Consider the following 10,916-nt stretch of genomic DNA (forward strand, 5'->3'; position numbering starts at 1 on the left):
ACCGACCGTGCAAGTGCTATATATATTATATCATGTATATAGCCAGTCAAAAAGATGTGGTATGATTGCCAATGAGACAACTATCCACAAAAGACCAAAATGACACAAACATTAACAACTATAGGTCACACAAGGTCGTTAAAAACTTCCATTTGTTGTTGTCCACTGAAAATAAGCTCATAAAAACACGAATCTCCGTTTACTCAATTCCACCTTTATTTGTTAATATTTCTTTATCTTTTTCTTTTGATTTTATCATATCTTTTTTGTGAAATATTTTGTGTGGTCGAACATGAAATTGACTCCGATGCTACAAAGAAAATTTGTTTAATGTCATCTGTTGCAATATATGCTAAGTACTACACGTGGACAGGATGTTCCCCAGAAAATAAGTTATACACACCCCGATATAACCCCGAGGGTACACGCTGCTGTCATATGGAAAATTACTGGGTCACCTGTAAGATGGTAATCAGCCATGCAACTAATTAGGTTACTGACCATGTCACTTCAATTTAAAAAGTTTATCGTTAGATATCAAAATGATAAATTCATTTTAATTAAAAATTTAAGAACTAAAGGATTTATCATTATAATGAAGTGAAATAATTCAACCAAATCGTATATAGATTATATCAAGGATTTTCTTACTATACAAATCCTTGATTATATACATATTTTTTTTATCTATGCCGGAAAGAATTGAAAAACTGTATTTATAATTTTTGATTTGTTTTATAGAAATCTGTGTAGGTCTCATGAAATGGAACTCACGCAACGCATGCCTAATTAAGATTTATAAATTTATTGAAAAATATAACAAAAATTTAGTTTTGATATTAAATTAAAGTTACCTTTCCGCGCTGTAATTTATTTGATATGACATGAATCAAGCAATTTTTGTTGAGGGATTTATGGGTTTGTCCATACAACGTATAAAAAAAGAAGTGTATGTTATTAGTAGTATTTCACATGCCTTGTTTTCGCCTTGAAGCTCATTATTCAGAGTGTTTCAGACAAGATGATGAAAATTACGTGCAAGATACTTTTTTCGATCATCGTGAAGAGACAATTTTAATTCCCATTCCTCGATGCACTCTACCCCTGATGAATTGTATATTTATAATTCCTCGTGCTTTTAATTAGACCCCCACCCCCCTTTTCGTGGTTACCGTTATGCCAACAAATACCCGGGGCTTGATTTACATGTAAAATCGTGGGCGGATCCAGCCATAATAAAGGGGGTTCCAACTACATATTTCCATTAAATAAGGGGTGTCTAAGCATACCTAAGTGTCAAAAGAGAGTTTTTCCCGACCTATTCACATATTTTTAAGGTTCCTATATACAAGGTGATAGGACGTTCGGTTCCGTGGGAATAGGTTACCTTTTCACGCTATGCCTTAAAACTTTTCCTGATGCACAGGTAACCTATTCCAACGGAACGTCCTATCACCTTGTATATAGGAACTTGAGAGGATTCCCGAGATTATCATTTATGCAATGCTTGCTCACAAAATGCTAGGGGAGGCCAACCCCGGATTCCATCCCCTTCGACCCGCCACAGAATAAAGATATAATTGATAATTGTTATTTAAAAGTCATATACTATAGCCACTATATAGTACTAGAACCGAACACCTGTTTTGGGATATATATACATACACCACATCTTCCAAGTCTATATAGCTGATTTACCGTAAATAACTGCGAGAAAATGAATAATACACAAGTTGATAATTGTCTCTTCTCTGCTAATTTTAATGTGCATGCAATATTCACTCTGATTTACTTGTGAGACCACCGACACTAATAATAATTACCTACAAAATAATAGGTGCTCCTTTACTGGGAATAACATTTCGGATCCGATCAATTTATTGGTTCCTTTCCCCCATTCTACACCTCTCCTTAGAAAAAATGCCTTGCAATGCGTCATAATTATCTGGACTACTAACTTTCTTCCATATAACTTCGAAAACAGACTATAATCTATTTCACTGGATGAGATTGGGCTCACAGATTTTTTAATGGATTGGTAATTTTATTTAAAGCACAAGTTTACAAAGCAAGATTAATCACATTTTTCACCCGGCCTATACACATCAAATGGTTGCCTCCTTACTGACTTACACCTACACAAGCTAAACAAACATGTGACAACTCTTCACCAATGACCTGAGTGAAAGGTTGACGGGGGGATCCAGAACTTTTCATTGGGGGGGGGGGGGGGGTGGGGGTTCAGATGGGGGATGCTTGCCTCAGTCATGTTTCTGTGATTCCCTATATAATCAACAAAATTTTCCACACAAAAAGGGGGGCAGGGATTTCTCCTTAATAAGAAATCTCTATTTTCAGCATAAGCTCATATAAATTTGCCTTTTGAAGAACTGAAATAAATATGAGACGGCTAATGATTTTTCAGATGCTTTACATTAAAATACATCCATGTGACATTCACAATTATATATAGATCCAAATTTAAAAAGCTATTTTTTTCAATATTTAAATAATGTAGGATCAAATCTTGATACATGTATGCAGTTGAAACTGTTAGCTTTAAACATGTTAAACGTTAAAAAATGAACACCCAAAGTTTAAACCCCGTTTAAACATAAGAATGACCATGTAGTCTTTATTAATGTATGCTATTGCTATGAAACTAGGTCATTGTAGGTAAACTGTCATCTATTCCCTTAAATCTTTGTTCCCAGTCACCCCAAGTTTGATTTAAATTAGTCAAATATATATCTACTCTATAATGTCTCTAGTTTGGATAGTTAATAACTTGCAAATTAAAATCATACTCCTCCCAAATTTATTTCTTTAAATATTATGGATGAAATACATGTAGCAAGTAAGGGATGAAATTAAATTGGATGAAATGTGGCATTTTTTTTTGGATAAAGTAGTATGTCTGATGTTGTCAAACTTAATTATAGACCCTTAAGGGGCGGATCCAGTCATTTTAAAAAGGGGTGGGGGTGGGATTCTAACCCAGGACAAAAGGGGAAGGGGGGGGTCCAATTACATGTTCCTATTTAAATGCATTGATAATCCGAAAAAGGGGGGTTCCAATCCCTTGAACCCCTCTCTGGATCTGTGCCTGCCCTTTAAAAATAAAATTATCCTTATTTTGAGTTAAAGCTTATAGATTTTTCTATAATGCTTCTCAGGGGCAGATCCAGCCATTTTAAAAGGGGGGTCCCAACCAAGAGCAAAGAGGGGTTCCAACTATATCTCCCATTCAAATGCATTGCTCGGTAAAAGAAAAGGATTCCAACCCTCGAATCTATGGTCAGGTTGTTGTCTCTTTGACACATTCCTTTTTTCCATTCTCAATTTTATCATGTAGTCGTCGTTGTCCCAGGACATTTAGTTTTCGCTTAATTGCTTTAGTACAAGTAATAGAAATCTATGAAATTCAAACACAAGGTTTGTGACCAGAGTTTTTGTTCAGAGTTTAGGAATTACATGAATTAGGGGCCAATAGGGGCCAATGGTAAACTTTGTTTGATTTTATAGAAAATTGAATTATTGGAGTTCTTTGATATGCCAAATCTAACTGTGTATTTAGATTCCTAGTTTTTTGGTCCTGTTTAAATTGGTCTACCTTAAGGCCCAAAGGGTCCAAAATTAAACTTATTTTGATTTTAACAATATTTAAATTCTTGGTGTTCAGATTAATATGCTGAATCTGAATATTTACTTAGATTTTTTTATTATGGGCCCAAATTTCAAGTTGGTCCAAATCGGGGTCCAAAATTTTACTTTGTTTGATTTTAACAAAAATTGATTATATGAGGCTCTTTGATATGCTGAATCTAACCGTTCATTAAGATTTTTGATATTTTGGCCCGTTATCAAATTGGTCCACATTGAGTTCTAAAAGGTCCAAAATTTAACTTTATTTGATTTCACCATGAAATGAATTATTGGGGTTCTTTGATCATGTTGATATGCTGCATCTAACCATGTATTGAGATTTTGAATATTGGACCATTTTAGAGGTTAATTGTCAATTTAAAATTTTTAAGTACTTGGACCGCATTCATTCTGTGTCAGAAACCTATGCTGCATCAACTATTGAATCACAATCCAAATTTAAAATTCAGAGTTTATCGAGCTTGAATGTTGTGTCCATACTTGCCCAAACTGTTCTGGGTTCAACCTGTACGTTTGTATCAAGCTGAGCCATGCATAGCATTTTTATTGGTTATTTATATATTAATTTGAAATTTTGACAAGTGAGACACATACAGATTATACTGTTAACAATATTTCAGAGTTTAACGTAGTCAAGCGAAACAAATTTTAGAAGAATAGTTGAATCATGTCTTTGTTGTTAAATGAAAAATTAGTACGAACACAAAGAAAAAGTATGGGAATGTTTGTTTTTTAAACTATTGACCAGGGTGAAAGTCTTTGAAAGTCATGACTGGCAAAAAGTTTGTGAAATGAAATAGCACAAATATTCCATTCTTTTTAAATATAACTGAATATAAAGAAAAACACAAACTGATGTTTTATAATAGTTTTTACCCTTTTTATGTTTTATAGGACAAGAAATATAGAAAAATAATGAAAAATATAAACAGTTACAATAGAAATGAGCGCAAAACAAGATAAACAGAATACAACAAGGCCTAAATGGTAAGACCACTTCTATATACTGTAAATTCAGATTTTTCAGGGAATGGACAACTTATTGTGATTACAAAAAAAATCTGCATAAAGATCTATATAGTTACATGATATATATATATATATGTTTCTGTTTTTGCGATACTCACCCAGTCACATTATTCGCATTACTAAAAAGTTTCGATAGTTTCTGAATTACAGTAATAAAAGAAATTGCCTTTGAATGATGACTCATATAAAAATAAGAAAATGTGGTATGGTAAATGGTATGGTAAATGAGTGACTTATCCACCAGAGTTCAATGAAGCCGATGCAAGAAATTAAAGGCCAATCATGGGCCTGCCTTCAATAATGAGAAAACACTTCCTTTATAGGTCATCCATTAAAGATCTCAACATATAAAGATTTAAACAATCCAATTTAGTTCAACATGTTCAAAGTCAATAACAATTAATAAAAAAAAATCATGCCTAATATAAAATATTGTTTGTTTCTCCAATCCTGACCGACCCTGCAAAAATGGCCCTACTCATAAAATTTTATTGTCAAAACTAAGCCAACTATTATTTTATTCATTTCTGATTTTCGGGCTTGCCGGATCATCCGATAATATTCAGGCTTTTGGGAAAAATAAAATTATTTACCTACCTAACTACCCACACCTGGCTTGTCAGAATAGGGATTAGGGAAAAAAACAATATATTAATTTAGGCCTCATGTCTGTGAGCACTCAACCTGACCATAATATAGGACAGTGGTTCAAATATTAACACAACATATGAACATTCTATAACAACTTTTGCAAGTGGCTCAACTTTAAATATCACTGCAAGTCACTAAACAACGAATATTAAATCTTGGACACAAAGCACTGAAATAAGAGAACTCATAAGCATGACAAGTAAGAATATCAAATGAAAGTTTCTCAAAATGTTCATTAAAACATGATAAATAAGCTTATTTATATTGCTGTTTTTTTCTCCATTTATAACATTTTTTATTTTATTTTGTGTATTTATAGGTCAGATATCTTGGTTTTTATGATCATCAACAGGTCCTGCAGGTCTATACTGAAGAGGAAACTTAATTGTTATTACTTTTCTACATAATGTGCTAATTGGATTATTAATGTGAAATGAACTCAACTGTGTGTTTTTCTGGAAAAAGAAATAGAAAAAATCCTACAAAATTGCTATAAACAAAATGGAGTACTATCAAAGAACACAATTGTGTAAAATGTAACAACCTACATTCATATTAACTGATGGATTATGGAGAAATTAAGAAAAAAAATAGTATCTTTGTCATGTTTGTTGTCGAAATAAACACCTGCTTTATCCATTCATGTACATGGCTCCATCATATCAAATATACAAAGAAGATGTTTGAAGAACATATGTTGCCAAAATTTATTCAACCAATTGAAGGAAGATGTCTTGTGGATTGAATTATTTATGCACTGAACAGTTATGTAGGGGGTCGAATACACAGCAGCTGAAACAGAAGACAAGTTAATTTGACATGAAAAGTGTTTATTTGATTTAATATGCAAATATGAGCACAATATTAATAACATCACAAATGGTATGATATTCATAGCGTTTTGCTTATTATTGTATTGTCTTAAACATGCTAAACAGTCAGCCTTTTGTTTTTGTATGTTTAATACTCACCATGAAAATTTGTATTACAGTATTAAAGTTTTAATTATCTTTTGTATCAATAATTCAGTCTAGGAGAAAATATATTAATACTGTTTGTACTGTTATGAAATTTCCATAGAGGAAAAACATTTCCTTAAGGGAAATTTGATGTTCAGAAATTTCCCTAGAGGAAATTTGAAGATCAATGATTTCCTTAGAGGAAATTTGTTGTCTTGAATTTTCCTCCAAGGAAAAGTGTTTGTCAAAAATTTCCTCACAGGAAAAAGTATTTCCTCCAAGGAAAATTTGAAGCTACAAATTTCCTCACAGGAAAAAGTATTTCCTCCAAGGAAAATTTGAAGCTGCAAATTTCCTCAAAGGAAAAAGAATTTCCTCTAAGGAAATAGAATTTCCTCTAAGGAAATAATTATGCAGCAAATTCCCTAAGGGAAATCTTTTTCCCTTGAGGAAAAAACAATTTCCCTTGAGGAAAAATCTTTTTCCTTCAGGGAAATTTGATTTCCCTTGAGGAAAAGTACTTTTCCTCTGAGGAAATTGTTGAAAAAAGGGGCATAACTTTTTCAACAGTGGTGCTAGATCCAAAAAAATTTAGGACAAATATCAGGGAACTAATCCCAACCAAGTTATCAACTTTATTTTGACTTAACTCCAAAAATTAAGGTGACAACTTTTGCACTCAGCGGAATTGCAAACTTGTCCCGGAGACTGTTTAAAGATTATGTACAATTTAAAATACAATAAACAATTATGATATGGCATTACAGTAAAAATATGATGGTAATGTTAAAAGTACATAGATTTGTATTTATGTTTAAATTCGGATACTGTATTTGATTTTTTTTTTATTGAATTAGGAAGAGCATTCCACACTTTTGGTCCATTGTACGAGAAACTAGACTTATACAACTCTGTATTTGGTTTTGGAATATTAAAATTATCTGAGGATGAAAATCTCGTATTATATTTTTGGTTTGCAGAAGCTGATACAATAAGACTGGACATATATTCTGGAGCTAAGCCATGTTTTGCCTTATACATTAGTAATGATTTGTGATAAAGTATTCTTTGTGTGATTGGCACAATGTTACATTCGTGAAATAATTCTCTTGAAGGTTTGGTGTAATCATGTTCGTCTAAAAATATTCTTGCTGCCCTTTTTTGCAGTTTTAGTAAACTATCTAATAGAAAGTTATTACAGTAACGAAAGCCGAGTTGCGAGTTACAAAAGTCGAGTTGCGAGTTAAGAAAGTCGAGTTGCGAGTTACAAAAGTCGAGTTGCGAGTTAAGAAAGTCGAGTTGCGAGTTACAAAAGTCGAGTTGCGAGTTACAAAAGTCGAGTTGCTAGTTAAAAAAGTCGAGTTGCGAGTAAAGAAAGTCGAGTTGCGAGTTAAGAAAGTCGAGTTGCGAGTTACAAAAGTCGAGTTGCGAGTTACAAAAGTCAAGTTGCGAGTTACAAAAGTCGAGTTGCGAGTTAAGAAAGTCGAGTTGCGAGTTAAGAAAGTCGAGTTGCTAGTTACAAAAGTCGAGTTGCTAGTTACAAAAGTCGAGTTGCGAGTTAAGAAAGTCGAGTTGCGAGTTAAGAAAGTCGAATTGCTAGTTACAAAAGACGAGTTGCTAGTTACAAAAGTCGAGTTGCGAGTTAAGAAAGTCGAGTTGCGAGTTAAGAAAGTCGAGTTGCGAGTTAAGAAAGTCGAGTTGCGAGTTACAAAAGTCGAGTTGCGAGTTACAAAAGTCGAGTAGCGAGTAACAAAAGTAGAGTTGGGAGTTACGAAAGTCGAGTTGCAAGTTACAAAAGTCGAGTTGCGAGTTACAAAAGTCGAGTTGCTAGTTACGAAAGTCGAGTTGCGAGTTAAGAAAGTCGAGTTGCGAGTTAAGAAAGTCGAGTTGCGAGTTACAAAAGTCGAGTTGCGAGTTACGAAAGCCGAGTTGCGAGTTACAAAAGTCGAGTTGCGAGTTAAGAAAGTCGAGTTGCGAGTTAAGAAAGTCGAGTTGCGAGTAACAAAAGTCGAGTAGCGAGTTACAAAAGTAGAGTTGGGAGTTACGAAAGTCGAGTTGCGAGTTACAAAAGTCGAGTTGCGAGTTAAGAAAGTCGAGTTGCTAGTTACAAAAGTCGAGTTGCGAGTTAAGAAAGTCGAGTTGCAAGTTACAAAAGTCGAGTTGCGAGTTACAAAAGTCGAGTTGCGAGTTACGAAACTCGAGTTGCGAGTTACAAAAATATTTTTGAGGATTGATTCACATTTGATAAACAAAGCATGAGTGTACCCGAACTAAGTTAGTCCCGTGATTGGGGGATTTGAAAGAGTTACATGTGATACTAATTTATATAAGAGTCTAATATAAGTCAAGTTCTGGAAGTATTTGAAAAAAAAGTGTATCCTTAAAGGACGCTATCGATCTTATTTAATCCAGTGCGTTTACACTACAACATAAAAAGAACCGGTCTGACCATAAATTACCTTATATTTCGTAAACAAATAATCCTAAAAAAAGAATAGTAAAGGAAAATCTACATCTTGCGCGGACTATAACACACTGTAAAATGATGGAGAAAATAGTTTGTTAATTGGAATTTCGTATGGATTTATTACTAATTATTTTGCTTCATACATTACAAGTCATTAAACAAAGACATGTGTGTAGACTATCGCTAAATATAACGAACGGTCAATGCGTTTGAAGATGAGTATTTCATGGCGTAGCTACCACTGAAGTAAGGACGCAAGGTTCACAAACGGAATGGCCCAATAAACAATCATAATTAAAATCATAACAGTCAAAGATAGAAAAAGTTCGAATGACTGTAACTCTATATATACAGGTGTTTCAATTTGTCAGAAAGGTTTCCATGTTTTCTATCAGTCCAGTTTTAGTGTGCGTACATCGGTATATACAATTTTTAGACCATCTACTAATATAAACGATCTACGAGATCGTCTTGTCAATCTGGAAGAACGTTTTCTTGCCCAGATGCTTCTTCCAAACAATCTGAAAAGTTTGAATCGGGACCATCAAATGCGCATATTTTGCTACCATTTGATTTTCATGGAGTAGGATGAAAAATTTTGTTCTGCATTTTTTTTAGCTGTAATCTCTGACTTTTTTGTTTTGCAAGTGTCTCATCCTGCCTTTTTTTTTACTCAAAATTCCTGTCCTGTCTATTTTTTTCAAATTTCATCCTAGCCCCCCCCTAAAAATCAAATGGTAGCTCCCGTATGTACATTGTACCATTGTAGTTAGAGTTCTATTTATCTGTGTAACTTGTGGCATCCCCCTTTCAGTTGTGGTTAATCTTTCGTTCATTCCAACCATAAGTTGATACACGTTTTCAAGTGTTACACATTCCTTAGCCATACAATACTTCTCTACTTTTATTGCTCAACTCCGCAACCGTATAGAGCGTCAATTCCGCTACTGTGTTTGTAATATCCATTGCCGCACTCGTGTAGAGCCTCAATTCCGCTACTGTGTTTGTAATATCCATTGCCGCACTCGTGTAGAGCCTCAATTCCGTTACTGTGTTTGTAATATCCATTACCGCACTCGTGTAGAGCCTCAAATCCGCTACTGTGTTTGTAATATCCATTGCCGCACTCGTCTAGAGCCTCAATTCCGTTACTGTGTTTGTAATATCCATTGCCGCACTCGTATAGAGCCTCAAATCCGCTACTGTGTTTGTAATATCCATTGCCGCACTCGTGTAGAGCCTCAATTCCGCTACTGTGTTTGTAATATCCATTGTCGCACTCGTGTAGAGCCTTAATTCCGCTACTGTGTTTGTAATATCCATTGTCGCACTCGTGTAGAGCCTCAAATCCGCTACTGTGTTTGTAATATCCATTGCCGCACTCGTGTAGTGCCTCAATTCCGCTACTGTGTTTGTAATATCCATTGTCGCACTCGTGTAGAGCCTCAATTCCGCTACTGTGTTTGTAATATCCATTGCCGCACTCGTGTAGAGCCTCAATTCCGCTACTGTGTTTGTAATATCCATTGTCGCACTCGTATAGAGCCTCAATACCGCTACTGTGTTTGTAATATCCATTGTCGCACTCGTATAGAGCCTGAAATCGACTCAAATATTGATTTCATTGTTTATGTATTGTAAATACCCGGATGCTCAGGTGGTATAAGGTAAACAATTCAGATATATAAACAAGCACTTTCACTGGAGTAAAGCTGATGACGCATATTTCCATGACATGAAAATCTGAAAAATAGACCCAACAACTATAAACAAACAAATTACAATTTTTTTTCCTGTACTGTACCCATCGTGGAACAATCGTAGACATGTCGTAGCTGATGTGACCTCTCGAAATATTTTTTTGACATTTGATTTTGCATGACAGTGCCACGACAACTTTTTTATCGATCTTTCACGACAAAAAATCTAGAAAACTAACGGAAACCGGTTTACTAATTAATTCATAATGGACAATCTCAAACGTGTGAACACTATATAATTTTAAACCTAAGTGACTCAGTTTTATAAGTTACCCAATACCCAGGAGGAATACTATAAACAAATTCTTATTCACGATGTAGCACTAAACATTTTAAATTTTCCAATTAAACCTTACCTGTAAAATGGCGCAAATGTAGTTTTTA

At 34.3% G+C, this 10,916-nt stretch overlaps 1 long non-coding RNA gene across 1 annotated transcript; it reads left to right on the forward strand.

The window, feature by feature from the left end:
* The first annotated feature begins 1,915 nt into the window (after positions 1 to 1,915).
* LOC143051513 (uncharacterized) lies at positions 1,916 to 6,356 on the forward strand. The gene is made up of 3 exons (XR_012970817.1): positions 1,916 to 2,038; positions 4,561 to 4,653; positions 5,666 to 6,356. It is a non-coding gene; the product is annotated as an uncharacterized LOC143051513 (long non-coding RNA).
* Positions 6,357 to 10,916: the final 4,560 nt, after the last annotated feature.

This window comes from Mytilus galloprovincialis, chromosome 11 (genome assembly GCF_965363235.1).
Source record: "Mytilus galloprovincialis chromosome 11, xbMytGall1.hap1.1, whole genome shotgun sequence".
Taxonomy (NCBI): domain Eukaryota; kingdom Metazoa; phylum Mollusca; class Bivalvia; order Mytilida; family Mytilidae; genus Mytilus; species Mytilus galloprovincialis.